The sequence below is a fragment of the Coenobita brevimanus genome, chromosome 28 (assembly GCF_032717465.1).
Source record: "Coenobita brevimanus isolate Jiangsu-jjx chromosome 28, ASM3271746v2, whole genome shotgun sequence".
Taxonomy (NCBI): Eukaryota; Metazoa; Arthropoda; class Malacostraca; order Decapoda; family Coenobitidae; genus Coenobita; species Coenobita brevimanus.
Genome location: NC_136981.1, coordinates 24,253,374 through 24,272,636, shown reverse-complemented (window position 1 = coordinate 24,272,636; position 19,263 = coordinate 24,253,374). Strand labels below are relative to the sequence as shown.

At 39.5% G+C, this 19,263-nt stretch overlaps 1 non-coding gene across 1 annotated transcript; it reads left to right on the top strand.

The window, feature by feature from the left end:
• Positions 1 to 1,766: 1,766 nt before the first annotated feature.
• LOC145394864 (5S ribosomal RNA) lies at positions 1,767 to 1,885 on the top strand. Its single transcript, XR_013896508.1, has one exon. It is a non-coding gene; the product is annotated as a 5S ribosomal RNA (ribosomal RNA).
• The last annotated feature ends 17,378 nt before the right edge of the window (positions 1,886 to 19,263 follow it).

The window sequence follows — 19,263 nt, the reverse complement described above, 5'->3', positions numbered from 1 at the left end:
GTAAAAAAAAATAATCCATACACCAGATTACTGGTGTCCTCTGTTCATAAAATATCTGTAACAGTTAGACTTGAACAGTTGTGGGTTGAAATTTGGAGGAAAACAACTCTGGGGAAGCGAGTTCCAGAGAGATGCAGTTCGGGGAATGAAAGAATTCTGGTAGGCAGAAGTTCTGCAATATGGATCAGTGACATTCCAGTCATAAGCGCTACCAGATGTCCGTGTAGCATGAGGGAAGGCATGGAGGGTGGCACCATGGACGCAACTTCGTCTGAGCATTTGCCAAAAAAATATCTGTAAAATAATGCAAGGGAGGCAACATTCCTTCTTACTTGCAGGGGAGGTAGTTTATATGTAATGGCAGGGTTGTTAATGATTCTAACAGCTTTATTCTGAATTTTGTCTAGTTGTCTAAATGCAACCTCTCCACAACCATTCCACAAGGGTGAGCAATATTCAAGCTGAAAGCGCACATGACTCTTATAAATTATAGCTAACTGCTCATCGGCGAAGAAGTTATGGACTCTGTACAATAATCCAAGTTTCTTTGAGGCGGTTTTAGCATGTGATCTGATATAAGAGGTCCAGCTGAGGGCACTGTTAAGTGAGACTCCAAGAATTTCAATACTTTTGGAGATGGGAATATTAGTAGCACTGCAGGTAATGTACGAATCTGGCAATATCTGTCTATTAGTAAACTGTATATATTTAGTTTTACTAGCATTAAAAGAGACAAGGTTGTTTTGTCCCCATTCACTGATTGTAGATAGATCTTGATTTATGGAGATGGTTGTACTGAGTTGAGAGGTAGAGATATTAGACTTTGTAAATGGATGTCTGAGTGTGAATGAACTATGTACTGTTGAGTCATCTGCATATGAGTGAATGGGATTGTGAGTGACAGATAGGAGATTATTAATATGAACCAGAAATAGGGTTGGCGCCAGAACTGATCCCTGCAGCACGCCGGCGTTAATTGAGTGGCAATTCAAATATACATCATCTACTTTTACTCTTATTTTCCTGTCACTAAGATAAGAAGAAATCAAAGGAACAAAAGACGTTACTCCATAGCAAGGGAGTTTGGACAGCAGGGCACGGTGCCATACTCTGTCGAAAGCTTTAGAGATATCAAGAGCTACTGCATGAGTTTCTCCAAAAAGATCAATTGATTGATGAATGGTATGAGTTAAGAGATTGAGTATGTCAATGGTGGATCTTTCGTGGCGAAAACCGTATTGTCTATCACTAAATAAGTTGTTGGATTCAAGATGTTTAACAATATGCTTATTAATTAAAGTTTCAAATACCTTACCAAGAGAAGATGTGACAGCTATTGGTCTGTAATTGGAGGGGTCAGACGAACTCCCTTTCTTCGGAACTGGGTGGATATTGGCTTCTTTCCATGAATTTGGGAATAAAGAAGTACGTATGCATTGTCTGAATAATTTAGCTAGGACAGAGGCAAGTTCAGGGGAACACTTTTTTAAAACAATTGGCGGAATTCCATCAGGGCCTGGAGCTTTGTTGGTAGGTAAATTGTCTAGGATGGATTTTACGTATCTTGTCTGTATTTTAAGTGGGGCAATTTCGGGAGAGTCAAGTTCCAGTACTGAGACATTCTGGCTGGTATCATCTATGGTAGAATTTCTGGCAAAGGTACTAGCAAAGATATCTGCTTTCCCACGTGGGTCATTTGTAATATTGCCATCTGAAGATTTTAGTGGGGGAATGGAAGATGACTTGTTAAAGTTATTATTGAAAGAATTAACGGCCATGCCACGTTGAGTACACCGCTTCCCGTCCGATCAGCGAAGTTAAGCAACGTTGGGTCTGGTTAGTACTTGGATGGGTGACTGCCTGGGAACACCAGATGCTGTTGGCATCCCTACGTGTCAAGTGGGGTTGGTGGAGGATTGGTGCCCCTCCCTGTAAAACAATTAACTCTAAGCCCTTGACCACCCCGTTTGGGATACATGGCGTCTGGCAATGGAATGGAAGAGTTGACCAGAATATTCTATTGTCATTAGGGTTGTTAAGTAGTTTTGGTGCTTGCTTTTGAAGAAAGTTTGATTTAGATTGATTTAATACAGCTTTTGCATGATTTCTAGCAATTTTAAATTGGGAGAGTGATTCAGATGTTTTTGATTTTAAGTAAGAGTTATAGGCTAATGACTTTTGGGCTGTTGCTCTGGCACAATTGCCATCAAACCATTTTGGAGAGTTTGATCTTTTAGTGAATTGTTGACTTGGTATGAATAAATCCATACCAGCTAGTATTAAGTCGCAAATGTGGGACTGGGTAGAATTGGGATCACTAGAGAAGAAAGACTGCCATGGAACATCAGCAAGATAATTTCTAAATCCATCCCAGTCTGCCCTGTCAAAGTGCCATTGGGTCACCCTGACAGGTTCAGAATGGGGAAGTGTAGGAGGGTTAACTAATGAGGCTTTGATGAGATTGTGGTCAGAGGATCCAAGTGGTGACAGTACCTCTGTCCTGTATTGATCTGGATTATTTGTCAAGAATAAATCCAAGAGATGGGCATTATGGTTTTATATATATATATATATATATATATATATATATATATATATATATATATATATATATGTGTGTGTGTGTGTGTGTGTGTGTGTGTGTGTGTGTGTGTGTGTCCGAACCATCACTGCCCTCCCCTAATGTTGCATAAAAAAATAAGTCAATTTTGAAATTTGACCTTGGCTTTGACCTTGAGTTTTAGGCCAAGGTCTTTCATGCTTAGTAGCCATGCACAGCATCTAAATTTCTGTACATATACCGAGTTTGGTTATAATTGCTCACTTCTGTCATGTCTTTCAAAGTGTGCAATCAATGACCCGAAGCTGCTTTCCATTGAATCTCAGAAACTACTGGCCCAAAGCGGACTGTAGTCATTTCAGATGTGCTCCCTGACCTTGCCAATGTTCCACAAAATTCAAGTGTGTACGTTTAGCTGTTTCTGAGAGTCCGTGAATAGACTGTTTTTATAGTTTTTTGGCTGTAATTGGAAAACCATTTCTGGAAGCTGGATGATACTGTGTCATATGAAGCTTGCAGCTCGGAAACTCAGATGGCCTTGCATGATGGCCTTAGCTTTGAAATTGAGCAAACATGAGCATTTTAATTCTTCATAAAAAAATATACTACTGCTACTACTACTACTACAACTAATAATAATAATAATAATAATAACAATAATATAAAGACAAAACAGTACAACTCACCACTGGTGAAGTCTATCTATCTATCTATCTATTGCCAGACGCCTCAATCCCGTTTGGGGTGACCACAAACAAATCGCCTCCAAGTCGCCCTGTCCCCCGCCATTTCACTACCCTGCTCCCAACTCACACCCCCCTCTCTCATATACCTCTCCACCCCATCCCTCCATCTCATCCTCGGTCTCCCCCTCCCTCTTCCACCCTCCACCTCACTCACATACACTCTCTTCGTCAGTCTTTCACCCTCCATCCTCTCCACATGGCCAAACCACCTCAGTGTGTTCCTCACAACGCTTCCTATCACATCCACATCAACACCACAACGCTCCTTTATATCCTCATTCGTCAGCCTGTCTCTCCACGTGACTCCACAAGCTCCTCTTAAATAACTCATTTCCACTGCTCTCACTCTTGACTTGTGTCCTTCCAACAACGTCCAAGCTTCACTTCCGTACGTTAGAGTTGGTATCACAATACTGTCATGTAGTAACTTTTTTACTTCCATGCTCACTTCCCTGTTTCTTATCACTGCTTTCAAGGAACCAGCAACCTTTCTTCCCTGCTGTACCCTTTCAAGCACTTCACCCTCCAAACCTCCATCCTTACTCATCACACTACCCAAATACTTAAACGTACTCACATTTTCCAATTCCTCACCATCCAACCTCGCTATACATTCACTGACTTCACCTCTCTCAAAGACCATCACTTTACTCTTCCCTACATTCACCTTTAGGTTCCGTTTCTTACACACTCTCTCAAACTCATCCACCAAGCCTTGCAGCTCCCCTTCATCATCACTCAACAACACAGTATCATCTGCAAACAACAGTACAGGGAGTTTCCAAACACTATCCTCTTTCACCAGGGCCACTCCAACATCCACTACCCTACCTTGTACCTCTTTTATTACCCCATCCATGTACAGATTGAACAACCATGGAGACATGACACATCCCTGTTTCAAACCAACTTTCAAAAAGAAAAATTGACTTAGTTCACCATCCACACGCACTGCAGCCTTAGCACCATCATACATACTCTTCACAGCATTCAACAACTTCCCATCTACTCCATATATTCTTAACACATTCCACAATCCTTGTCTATCCACCCTGTCATATGCTTTCTCCAAATCCATGAAAGCCGCATACAACTTCTTTCCCTTCTCTAGAAACTTTTCCACTAAAGATCTAAGAATGAATATCTGATCTACACAACCTCTTCCCTTCCTAAAGCCTCCCTGTTCTTCTCCAACTAATTTCTCTGTTCTTTCTCTAACTCTGTCTATAAGTATCCTACCATACACTTTTCCTATTATACTAAGAAGACAAATGCCCCTATGATTACCACACACTTCTTTTTCCCCTTTTCCTTTGTACAAGGGAATAATTATACCTGACTTCCAATCCTCCGGGACTCTACCTTCCTCCCAGGCCAATCTGCACATCTTCCACATCCATTCTACTACTATCTCTCCCCCATGCTTCAGCATCTCACCACACACTCCATCAATTCCTGGGGCTTTCCCCGATTTAACTTTCTTCATTGCTTCCACAACCTCTATCCTACTGATTTCTACCTGTCTTCTCACCTCCCTCCTTCTCCCAGCCATTCCCCAGCCACTTATACTCGCATTACTTCCATCCTCTACGTTCAACAATTCCTTAAAGTGTTCTCTCCATCTGCTCACTTTTTCTCCCTTCTCCACTAGTAATCTACCATGTTTATCTTTCACTCCCCTGCTAACTTCACTTCCACCCTGTCTTACTCTTTTCACTTCTCTCCAGAACATTTTCTTACAGTCCCTCCACTTTACACTCAAATTCCTTCCAAATTCCTGATCCACTCTCTTCTTACTCTCTCTTACTAATCTTTTCACCTCTCTCTTCCTTTCCACATATAACTCTCTCTTCTGCCTCTCAACTTCTTCCACGCCCCTATTTCTCATCCATTCATTGTATGCTTTCTTCTTTTGTGCCACAGCCTGTTTCACCTCTTCAGTCCACCACGCTGTTCCTTGCACCCCCTCCGTCTTCTCTTCCTTCCACACACCACATCACATGCTGCACATATTTCTTCTGTAAATATCTTACACACACCTTCCACGTCTCCCATCTGCTCCAATTCATATTTGCCCAATCGTTCCTCCACTTCTCTCTTATACTCTGCCTTTTTCTCATCCTCTTGTAACCTTTCCACTCTCCTTGCAACTACTCCTTCCTCTCGTCTTTCCCTTCTTCTATTCCTCCATCTTACTTGCATCCTAATTCTGGCCACCACCAAGTAGTGGTCAGAAAGGCCACTCCCCCAACCTCTATAAACTCTTGCATCCAATATACATCTTCGCATCCTTTCATCCACACACACATAATCAATCATTGCCTTCCTTTCATTCAGTTCACCACCCACCCTTCTCATCACTCGCCATGTATACCTGTGGATCATTTTATGCCTGAAGAGGGTATTGGCTATTACCAACCCCCTCCCAGCACAGATGTCCACTAACGCACTCCCATTCTCATCTATCTCAGCAGGCACACCCCACTCACCAACTATTCCATCCACCTTCACATTACCAACTTTACCATTCATATCACCGATCAAAAACACTCTCTCATTCCTTCCAAACTTTTCCATGCACACTTCCACATTTGTCCAGAACTCTTCTCTCACTCTTCTAGCACGATCTTGCGTTGGCGCATACACACACACAATCGCCCACATTTGTATTCCAACTTTCAACTTTACCCACACAATCCTTGACCCAACTGATCCATACTGTCTTATGCTCTTCTTCCATCTTTTACTCACAACTATACACACTCCTTCCTTTGCCCTCTCATTCTCATCTACTCCTGCACATATACCCCATCCATACTCCCATTCTCTCACACTTTCTCCTCTCCATTTTGTTTCAGTTATTCCACATACATCCACTTTCGCATCCTCAAGCACCTGGACAATCTCTCTCTCTTTCACCTCATCATTCGCTCCTCTTACATTCCATGTACACATTACCAAGTCCTTTGTCCGGTCCTGGGTCGTCAACGTTTGGTCAGTCCTTGTCCGAGGCATTGTTTCACTCACTAACTCATCACCATACCTGACCTTTTCACTGGTGAAGTGAGTTGTAAAAATAATATTAATGATAATAATATTGACAAAAACAATATAACTCACCACTGGTGTGGTGAGTTATTATAATAATAATAATAATAATATAATATAAGGATCTTTTGTGTTTGGTGCACATAATTCCATTTTTATGTAAATTTTGTCACCAATAAAGTTTTTAACCCACGGCGTCCCGTCGACGTTTTTTAACGTCCACACCTTTTGTCACTGCCAATCCCGTCGACATACATAAACGCGAATCAATTGCAAGGTCCCTAAATTGCACAATTTTCAATTTTCGCGAGTTATTTTTGGTACGTATACACGTGACACCTTCCTCTACAAGATGCCAAGCAGGGACAGTGCCTTACCCAGCATGACCTCCTCCCCCTCCCCCTGCACGCCATTGTCTCAGCAATTCACCTGTTATGAGTGACCTGGCCAGTAAAGCCATTTCATGCCACGGTATGAAATTCAGGGCCAAAGTGATTCCCCAATCAATGACAATGTGGTGGACAAACTTTACATAGCATTAGAGGAAGAAACAGTCAGAAATGATGATCAGGTAATGTGGCAAAAAAAGGTCAGGTATGGTGATGAGTTAGTGAGTGAAACAATGCTTATAATGCCTATATTACTGCTTGAAAACCAATATACTCTTGTACTACGTATAAATTCGTACCAAGTAAATAAATAAATATCGTTTATGAGTGGTGTGAAATAGTTACCCTCCCATGGAACTCGTTTTCTTTGGTGCCAGCCTGTTAGAAAACCCAGTAAGGTAAGGAGGTACTCCTACCTGTATCGAGTATTTTAAACCTCAGGTGGGCGATTTCTCTATGAATTTTCGATGTTTCTCAGCAAAAGCGGAGGTTTGAGCCAAAAAAATTTTTTCCCAAAAATGGTCGGGATTAGGGGGAGTCAGTGGTGGAAAAGTGGTCGGGATGGGGCGGGTTAAGCAGATATCAAACTTCATTTTTTTTTTTTTGAGGGGGGAAGTTATTTTCTAAAAAGCTGGGTTAAGTTTGGGTAGGTTAGGGTAGGTTAGGTTAGTTAATAATAATAGTTAGGTTAGTTAATAATGATAACAAATAATATTGGAGTGTAAAACTTGTTCCACAAATAACTAAATTTTAATGTTTGTTTTTTAACACTTAAACTATTAATGCACTACAATATCTTCTTAAACAGGTCCGTATTTTTGTATCCTCTATTCCATACGAATTCATGGACCTTTTGTGTTTGGAGTATAAGCATCAAACACAGTAATTTTGTTATTCTGAAATATTTTGTACTTAAATACTTTTTGTTATTATTCTATCTATCTATCTATCTATCTATTGCCAGACGCCTCAATCCCGTTTAGGGTGGCCACAAACAAATCGCCTCCAAGTCGCCCTGTCCCCCGCCATTTCACTGCCCTGCTCCCAACTCACACCCCCCTCTCTCATTATTATTATTAGCTAACCTAATTAAACCTATCCTAGCTTTTTGCAAAATAAAGGTCCCCCAAAACATGTTCAATTTTGGAATCAGCTTAAAAAAAAAAAAATGTATTATTGACGAAATATATATATATAAATATATATATATATATATATATATATATATATATATATATATATATATATATATATATATATATATATATATATATAATAATGGGGATACGTGCGTAAAAAAACGAAAGATTCAATAATGATAATTATAATTAGTTACCGATTTACTTGTTGTGTAGCCACAATAAGGAAGCTTCGCCATAACTATTTGTGGTATTGATTGTCTTTGTAATTATGCAAATGCTACTTTTGTATTCACTGCTACTTTAAAAGTAGCACAAGGTCTTTTACATTTGGAACATGTACTCCGATGAATCTAAGATTGCTTCTTGTGTACTATCAACAAGATCTGCAGATAAGGGTGTGAAAGAAAGAAATGAAGAATGATTAAACTTTACATTGCCTCAATAACTCGTTAACTGTATGCTCAAACTTTAACCATATTCTTTTCAGATAATGTGGGACCACAGCTATACTGTATATCTGTAAAATTATGACGTTACAGCCTTTGTGGTTTTCTCTAAAATGTGTCACAAAGAAAACACTGAGCAGATTTCCACCAGGCTAATGGCAAAATATTCAGCCGAAATTCTCAGCAAACTTTTTTTTATCAAAGGATATTCTACCAAACAGATTTATCTAAATTAGTGTCTGAGGTATTTCAGTTTCAAATATACAATTTTTGCACCAAAAGTGATTATATTTATATTTGGCACAAGCACTTGCGTTACCTTAAGATACCTTCCTGTATAATATTATCAAGATCTACGAAAAAAAAAGTGGCCAGTAATAATAATAATACTTACCAAAACAATAAGTTTTGCCATGTATATGACAAAGTCTAATAGTACTCAACAAAACGATAAACTGAATGATCACCATAATCGTGAACCCAATTCTATTTCCTACTAATAATCATGTGACTACAATGTAACTTTAGATAATACTGAATTCAAATCTCACTACCTCACTTTCATGGGCAGGTACAAAATGTTATGTACTTACACCTTTACTGATGTCGTGACTCTTTCCTTCAAGGGGCATTTCTGTGTCCGGTTATGGTGCTTACAAGAATGATAATACACACACTTTAAGTGTAAAATTGGTATGGCAAGTGATTAACAATAGAATATAGTGATACGAGGATGTGGAGTGGAAACGATGGTAAGCCTTAGTATTGTTTTGTTCTGCCACCAAGTGAAATGATGTACAAAAGGCAAAAATATCCGCCTACTTAACATGAATGAATTGTAGAGTGTTATGTGGGTGATGGTTTGATGCTTACTGGCAATTACTGATGTACTATAACTGTAACCTATTCAAGATTATTCGGTAGAGGAATGGGACAGCTTCGCGTGGTGACAATGCCTGTTGCACAAACATCCCCGCATCACCATCTCAGTCCTTCGAATAAGAATGATAGATTGCAGGAAAAGAGGTATTGTACTTCAGTCTGCAGGCCACTAGGTACGAGTCCAGATGAGCATAGGGCTAAAGCAAGAAGACTATTTAGTTGGTGTTTGACTTCTTTCAGTGCATGGACGCCAATTATATTCTAATATTCTTATAATTAAATGAGTAATTTCACCTAAGAAAGGATATTTCTGAATGAAGGGGTTACTGAAAGCTATATGTATCTGTTCTAGTTTAGAAAGTATTTCTGCAATTCATAACAATGTCTGAGAATGGCCAAAGACAGGACAAAGGGTTTCCTTCACAGCAAAGAATTAAAAGTTGAAACAGCCTCTAATAACTTTCTCGTGACTTTATTTAGTTGAGTTTAGCGTGTATGCATGTGAATGAAGCATAGCAGCACGAAGCACTGAAACATATGGTCTGGTAGTTTGTGATGTGTGTGTATATGCGAAGTGTGGCGGTGTGAAATGTGACAGTGCGCTGTCTGGAAGTGTGCCACTGTGTGTGTGAGCAAGGCATAGCATCATGAAATTTGGCAGTTAGTGGTGTTGCAACGCTTAGCGTGTGTGTGTGTGTGTGTGTGTGTGTGTGTGTGTGAACTGTAACAGCATGTGGTGTGGTAATGAGGTAGGGAGCCTTCATAGTCAATGGGTATGCAATCTCCACTGGTTTTTATGAAACCTGTACCATCTAAAAACGAGGAAGATAGTAAAACCATGTCATGACAAGTATATAAACAAGATGATAAAGTTGATGTTCTCAAATGTGGATGAAATGGTATCTAAATTACTAGAGATGAATGATTATGTCAGAGAAAATGAACCACAAATAATATGCCTAACTGAAACAAAATTAACACCAAGGATATCCAATGACATACTAAACTTAGAGGAATACAATATATGGAGAAGAGACAGAAATTTAAAAAAAGGAGGAGGAATTATAATATTAACTAAGAAAAATCTAAAAGTCAATAAAATAAAACTAGATATACCATCACAAGTAGAACTGATTGCAGTAGAGATCAACACATCTGAAGGGAAAGTAATTGTAGCCAATTTGTACATGCCACCCAGATCAAACACATGGGAAAGAGACGAATATGAGGACCTGGCAGAGAGTACAATTCAGAGTTTAACATCATTACTACATAAAATGGAAGAGAAATCGGAAAGAATTATACTAACTGGAGATTTTAATACAAATATAAATTGGAATACTCTAGATATAATTAGCCAAGAAATCTGTTGGGACCAAAAGCTCCTGGATCTCGTGCAAGAGTTTTTCCTAACGCAACATGTGAGGGAAACCACCAGAAAAAGAGGACTCGATGTACCTTCAGTGCTAGATCTAATATTTACTAGGCAAGAAAATGATATTGACAGTTTAATATATCACCCTCCACTCGGCAAAAGCGATCATGCAGTACTAAATTACAACTTCAGGATAGCATATGACATAGTTAACAGCAATGAAAGTTACAAAAAGAGCTTAAACTATAAAAAGGGAAATTATCAAGAACTAAAGAAGTATTTCTTAGAAGTTGATTGGGAAAATGAGCTTAGAGGACAAGATTTAAATGCTGTATATAAAAAAATTTGTGAATTTTATGAAATAGGAGTCCAGAAGTACATCCCACAGCACAAAGAAGCAGATAAGAAAATACAGAAATCGTTCAATACAAAATGTAAAAAAATTAAAAGAAAGAAGAGATTTGTTGTGGAATAGATACAGCGGACACAATAGTGAAAGGGCGTATAATAATTACAAACAGGCAAGAAACGATTATACAAGAATAAGGAGGGAAGCCCAAAAACACTTTGAGGAGAATATAATAAATAAAAGTAGTGATCAACCAAAGCTGTTTTACAGCTATATCAGAAGCAAAACCAAAGTAAAAGATATAATAACAATCCATTACGGACGAGGGAATAACTTATACACAAGAGAAAGATATTTGTGAAGCACTAAATAAGAATTTCCAATTAGTTTTTACAGAAGAAAAAAAAACTGAGAGGGACTATGTGGAACATGCATGTCCACACATACTACCAGATATACAAATAGCAGAAAAAGTAATACAGGAGGAGTTAAGTAAATTAGACAGAGGAAAAGCAAGTGGTCCTGATGAAATTTCATGTTGGGTACTACGAGATTGTGCAAAGGAGTTAAGTCAGTCAGTGCTCGCTACTCCAAATTTTGCTAAGCCTTTTAATGCTACGTGCTTTCATCTCAAGAAACAACACTGAACCAAATGACGAGGTGGATATGGGGCCACCAAGGGTTGACAACGTCAACGAGGTGACAGCTGCTAATTTATGTGCTGTGAAATGATTGGCAGGAAATTAGGTAGTTCCAGGTGAATGTAAATATCACTTAGGCTTCTCCCTTCCTGTCTTATATATATTTTTATTACGAGAATAGATTATATGGCATATTTCAAGGGGAAATTACCAGGGAAAATTAGCGAACAAGTGTACGTGGGGTGTTGCCAGGTGATATGGCACTATCAGTTACCTTATTTTTTTTTTTTTTTGTATACATTATTTTGTATAAGAATAGGTCATAGGGATTATTTCAATGGATGAAATCAGTGGAAAACTCCGTGGAAGATTTGCTTAGGGCAGCGCGGTTGGGCAGGCGAGAGGAGAGGGTAATGGAGGGGAGGTAGGGAAGGGAGTCAAGAATGGGGATAAATGACTAAACTGTTACAATGGATGGGAGTACAGATGACATTAGCAGTGCTGACTATTGCTGGACACTGGCAGTACTGATAGATGTTACAAGCCACCACTTGAAAGCCCGGGAGAATTCAAAATAACACAGAATCGCAAAAGTGACCCCCTGCGGTGTGATCCATTGCACCCGGGCGTCACTTTCATGATGCCCCCCAGTTAAGGGGTTAAGGATGTGGCTGTTGCAGTTTTTACCCCTCTCCTTGGCACTTCACGTGGTGGTACTGATAAAACTGGACGGCTCTGGTGCCCAATTATATAACGTACCTCACCTCTATCCCCATCCCCCGAGAGGAGGATCGTGGACTGGAAGAGAAGGGCAGCATCAGGCTGCAGTTCACTGGGCTCAGTTAAAATGAATCTGGGGCCACAACAACAACAACCTCACTATTTACAGGCCACAAAACCCATGCACGCTCTTCTCAATGCCTCAACATTTGATGGACGAATCGTATTACTTATTCAAAAGAACCCCCTTTTTGACGATGCATTTTATGATCCCTGATATTCATAAAGTGGCAGGGATAAACAACTTGATCCCCCAAGCCCGACAAAGATGACAGTTTCTCTCAAGGTGAGGTGTCATAGGACCACGCTTGCCTCTGTTGAGTGCGATAGTTTTTCTTAACAGCATTGAAAATAAAAAAGTAAAAAATAAACCAGGAACAACAAACAAGGAGCATTTCAATTATAGTTGGCTTGTTTAGGAACTGTACCGATCCAGCAAAGTGAATTTGAATATGTAGTTGAGTAAAATTCAATGGGCATTAGTTGCGAAGCAACAAATAAATCTCCTTGGTTACTAGTGAAAGTGACTTTCCAGTCCGACTGCACTTGGCCATTAACTGAGGTAAATGAAGTTTGGGATCTTTGTATGATTAGGGCAAAGGCACAATAGCAAAAAAATAATGAAATGTTAATAAGAAAGTAGTTCACCATTTGGATCAAGTGAGTTTCTATCCGCATCATCATCCTGAATCAGCCCACAGCAGGATATAAGTCTCCCCACTGTTTTCAACTCTGACCTATATATTAATTAACTGCTTTAAAATCAGGTTAGTACTTCGATGGGTGACCGCCTGGGAACACCAGATGCTGTTGGCATCCCTACGTGTCAAGTGGGGTTGGTGGAGGATTAGTACCCCTCCCTGTAAAACAAGTAACCCTAAGCCCTGGCCACCCCGTTTGGGATACATGGCGTCTGGCAATGATGATGATGAAATCATCTGCGATAAGCGTGAAATAATACGGTGATTGGCAGTCTCATTTATTTGGTATCTCAGGTATCTACTAAGCGTAATAAAATTGTCCAACGCCCGCCAAATAGAGAACCTACAAAGAGTTTCGCTGCAATAGAGTTAACAAGACTTGATTCAATGCATGGCTGTCGTATAAACACACACACAAACACACACACACACACACACACACACACACACACACACACACAATTTTCATATCTAAAAGAAACTGAGGTTATATTGGTGTAATAATAGCTGCAACCCCGTGTTCATCTTGAACGCGATGGACTCCACGCCAGAGTAATCCTCCTTCTGCTGACCACGATCCTCTTTTCGGAGGATAGGGAGTGAAAAAAGAGACATATGTATAACCTGACAGCTCCAGCGCTGATAAAGAAATGACCTTTTGGCATTTTTCGAGAGCTTAATGTTACAGCAACTAAATTCAGGAAAGATCAGATGGTACACAATACAGCAGGGGTTCCCAACCTGGTGCTCTCGAGCACCAGCTCTTTGTAAGCCTAACTGCCGTATTCATAATCCCCTGTAAGACCATCAACATCATCATCTGTTTTATATATATATATATATATATATATATATATATATATATATATATATATATATATATATAATTTGGTACTGAAATGTAAAATTTGGTATTGTACTTCGTGTGTAGATTTGGCACCGTTTCACTCGTGAGAGTTGGCAACCCTTGGGACGGGTGGACTGCTAAGCTGGACAAGATCGGTACGTGACAGTGACAGACGGTCTGTGACTCTGTACACGACGTATGTCAAAAACGACGGAAACGAGGGTCAAAATCGAACGAATCACACCAAAAACCACAGGAAACACCGAGACTGGATGAAAAAAGGGATTAATAGCCAGAACTACATATTGACCATCTTTTCAAGCCAAAACTGTGGGTCATTAATTGTTCATAATATGTTATTCACGTTATTGTGAAGTTCCTCAGTCATGATAATCACTCTTTAGTCTTACCGTGCTGTTCCAAGTCCACGGTTAAAGTTAGAATGAAGCTATACAACTGTACACTGTTACACTTACTAATTGGACTGCTTCTTAATACCCAAACTATGAAATTATATTGGTGCTTTCATAGTTATCCAGAAAACAGGTGGGTGCTCATCAGCTTAAAAAGGTTGGGAACCCCTGCAATATTGGGTGAGTCAAAAATAAGAGTTAAAGTCATGTGATGATGATGATGATGATGATGATGATGATGACGATGATGATGGTATAATGATGGTGGTGGTGGTGGTGGTGGTTATTTGAGAGAGAGAGAGAGAGAGAGAGAGAGAGAGAGCGGTGATAAGAAGTGCTGGGACACCAATCATCAGTCTGCACAGGGAAAGCATTACTACTCCCATCATAATTTTTGACTTAACTCATCCTGTTTTTCAGTTAGCAAGGGAGAATTGAAAGTGTTAACGAGGAGTTTTCTTATATTCCACGGTAGGAAGTCAATGGACAAATAAAAATAAATAAAATTAAAGAGAGGGCATACCTAGCTAGCTTGCCATTGTACCAGTGATAGAAAGCACGACATACTGTACACAAACACACTATAGTCGTTCTATTTTATGAAGGCAGTTTGGGTGGGACGCTCTGGGACCTCACTCTGTTAGCTCTGTTGCCACATCGTCGCACACACGTGCTCTCTCTTTCTGTCTCTCTCTCTCTCTCTCTCCCTCTCATATTTATGTTAACTACTACTAATTGTATTTTCTTTATTTTTTCTCTTGTTTTCGACTTTTTTTCCACACCACCCCTGAGGTAAAAGTCTATAGGTGCGTTTTTTTTATATAGCTTCCATGGCGGGAGACTGACCGAGTATGACCCGCTCACGCAGGGCTGTCCCTCGTGTCACCACCTGACACCGTCGCGAAAGCAACGATGACAAGTCTTATGAGATTTATACTATACTTTAGCTTTTTTATTGAATTACATCTATACAGAGTGTTTAAAATTCACTTATAAGTAGTTACTAGCTTAAAATAGGAGTATGAGAGAGACAGAGAGGTGAGCACAAATAATTACACGTGTGTCGGCGGCGATGTGACAACAGAGCTAACAGTGTGAAGTCCCAGAGCGTCCCACCCAAACTGCCTTCATAAAATAGAACGACTGTAGCAACATAGAAACGCATCCATGCACAAATGATACATACACCCAAAGCGATACCAGACGCTTATACACCTGCCCAAACATCAAAACACCTACACCCACAAACTCTCCAGCACACACACACACACACACACACACACACACACACACACACACACACACACACACACACACTTAAATATAGTAACACTTATCCACAGTCAGTGCAAGCACATACACCCATAGCTAAAACAAGCAGTTACACAAACACCTAAAACAAGTGTCAAAGCCCACACAAAACACCACACACCACCTCCACTAATAAACGGATACACCCACATACAGCGACAAATAGGCGCATCCACGCACCGTGACAAACTCAAACACTAAAATTAAAAAAAAAAATACTCCCTTGCATTGGAAAAAAAAAAACATATACACCAGCAACAGCAACAATTACATATTCCCACACCAGGAACACACACACACACACACACACACACACACACACACACACACACACACACATCAATCCACAGCAACAGTAAGCACATACAACTACCTACACCTCGGAGCAAGCACATACACCTAAAACAAGAACACACATAAATCAATAGCAACAATAAACTCATACACCTTGCACCCACAAGAAAACCACACACATGCACACATGTCCACGACAAATACGTCCTCATTAGCAACACGTTCATACCCATCAAAAACTGTACTCTGCATTAATATATATATATATATATATATATATATATATATATATATATATATATATATATATATATATATATATATATGGATATATATGGTTACATAGCCTATGATTTCATCATCTTTTGTGTAATTCTAACGTACAGTATGTTGCATGTTTGATCACGAGCGTGTTCTACCTCACTCCCCCCTTCTCCCCTTATAGTAGAGTAAGTCGTTCTTTCTGTTGTTCAGAGCAGGATTGTCAACTCTTTGTCCCCTATGGCTTCATTTGCGCATCCTTCTTACAAGTTGTATCAAGCTCTGCCGGCCCCTATATAATGAGCTCAGTCTCTGCATTAATTGCCACTTAGATCTGCTCCTCATTTTGCTCACATCTCTTTCCTCCCGTGTACAGTTGTTATTATTGTGAGTGCTCAGGAAGACTCCAACCATCTAGCAGCTGTGTAATTTGAGTATGGGTGTTATTACATTAACTTCTTGTACTGTATAGCATAGGGTGTTGATTCGTAGGCCTAGTAAAGTTTTTGTAATTCATATTGTCAGCCAGTGGTAATAATATTTTGTATCTGTAATAATATATCTTGCATTCACTGAGTATTATCTGGTTTTCTCATTTTATCAGGGCTGACTTAGATAAATTTACTCTTGCTAATTTCGTGTTAATAGAGGCTATTGCAGTTAACCATATATTTAACCTGTTTTTTGCCATTACATTATCCTTATGAGTCCTGAATGTTTTGTTGTTAGTTTGAGCATTAAACTTTAACTTGTAATTTTACCTAACTCTTTTGTTTTGAACCTGGAACTTTACGGGACAGTAGTGATTTTTAGTATTCTCACTTAAAGTGTACATTATCTTTCTCTGTTCCACAACATAAATTTGGCGACCTCTTATCAGGATATTCAGGATATTATCATAAGGATATTGCTTGATATTTTGTGACTGTGATTTATTCATGATGTCTACTATTACTACACTTGATGAAGCCAAAGATTTTTTGTCAAATGTGCAAACAGTGTGTGATGTAGAAAACAGAACAAAGAATGAACTTAAGCTTGTTGCTCAACAATTGGGAATTGCTGTTCGCTCTCATCATTATAAAGATCAAATTGTTGACATGATTAATGAAAGCTTGTTTAATGTAACTCCTCCAAATGAGCAAACGCAGATTGAATTAGCTAAGTTACAGCTAGCCCTGCAGGAGGCTCGTGCTAAGGAGTCTGAATTTCAGGCCAATGCTCGTATTCAGGAGGCTCAGGCACAAATTGAACTTGCTAGGATTCAGGCAGACCATGAGTATCGCATGAAACAAGGTGGAACCGGATCATCTAGCTCTGATGATTTTGATGTGGCTAAAAATGTTAAACTTGTCCCTCCTTTTAATGAATCTGATTTAACAAAGTATTTTCAGTTGTTTGAGAGGGTAGCTACAGGTTTTAATTGGCCCAAAGAGTATTGGCCAGTACTCCTTCAAACTGTTCTCACCGGTAAAGCTCAAGTAACTTATGCATCTTTGCCTCAGGATCAATCTGATAATTATGATGTAGTTAAGAGCTTGATACTTAAGGCCTATTAGCTTGTTCCTGAAGCCTATAGAGTAAAATTTAGGACAACTTATAAGCAAGATAAGCAATCCCATGTTGGGTATGCAAAAATCAAAGAAGATCTGTTAGAGCAGTGGTTAAATTCTAAGAATGGTGGATTCTGATTTTGCTAAATTTAAGCAGATGATTTTGCTGGAGGACTTCAAAAGGTGTATTAATAAAGATGTAAGCCTATATCTTGATGAGAGAAGAATAGATAATTTGTCTGATGCTGCAGTTTTAGCTGATGAATATGTTCTCACTCACAAGAGATATTCTAGAGAAAAAAGGAAAGCTGAGAGAAAGTACGTTGCCTCTACTCAGAGTACAGGTAACAGGAAAGAGAATAAATATGATGTTTCTCAGGAAGTAAATACCAGCTTCACCTCTAGATTTCAGAAAAGTAAATGTACTTATTGTAGTAAGCTTGGTCATACTACGGAGAAATGTTTCAGGAGACAGCGTGATGTGAACAAAAAGGAGTCTTTAAATATTCAGTCAATTGGTCTACTGTCCACCCTTGAGAGTTCCCAGAATTCTTTAACTGAGTTAACTGAACCTGCTTTGAGGGGTAAATTATATTCTCATGATGAAGCTCCTCTTTTGAGCAGTAACGTGGGTGACACTCTCAAGAGTTGATGTGCTAATTTCCTGTCTGATGGTTTTGTCAGTCCTCTGGACAGTAATGACAGGAAATCAGTTAAAATATATCGTGATACAGGTGCTTGCCAGTCCCTTATGCTGACCAGTGTTCTAGACTCTAATGTTAATTCCTCTGATGAAACTGTAATCTTACAAGGTGTAGGGAATAATTACTTCTCTGTCCCTCTGTGCAGAGTGAATTTAGAGTCTGGTTTTGTTAATGGTTCCGTTATGGTTGGGTTGGTTGAGACACTCCCAATGTCAGGTGTAACTTTCTTACTTGGAAATGATATTGGTGGAAGTCAAGTGTATCCAGCTCCTCAGTTGTCTAGTGAGCCAGTGGCTGCGGCCCAGGATTGTGATGTCCCTGCTGTGTTCCCTGCATGTGCTGTCACTAGGGCTAAGTCTAAAGTTACTGGTGACTTAGAGGATAATGATGATGATGATGTTATCCTAGCTGACACTTCTCTTGCTAATTTGGACCACTCACCAGATGAGGCAGTACCCCGTAGTGTTGATAATTTGTCTCGTCAAGAGTTGGTTGAGTTGCAGGTTGCTGACCCTGAGTTGAAAGGTCTAGCTAACTATGCTTGCAGTGAAGAAGAGTCAGCCGGTGCTTCTACTTGTTATTATATAAAGTCAGGAGTACTTATGAGAAAGTGGAGACCCCCAACAGCATCAGCCGACTGTGAATGGGAGGTTGTACATCAAGTTGTCATCCCTCATGTTTGTAGGCAGGATATCATTAGAGTGGCTCATGATTCCAGTTTGGCAGGACACCTTGGAGTGAGGAAGACTGTGGCACGCATTTTGAAACACTTCTACTGGCCAGGTATCTTCAGGGATGTTTCCTGGTATTGTAAGTCTTGT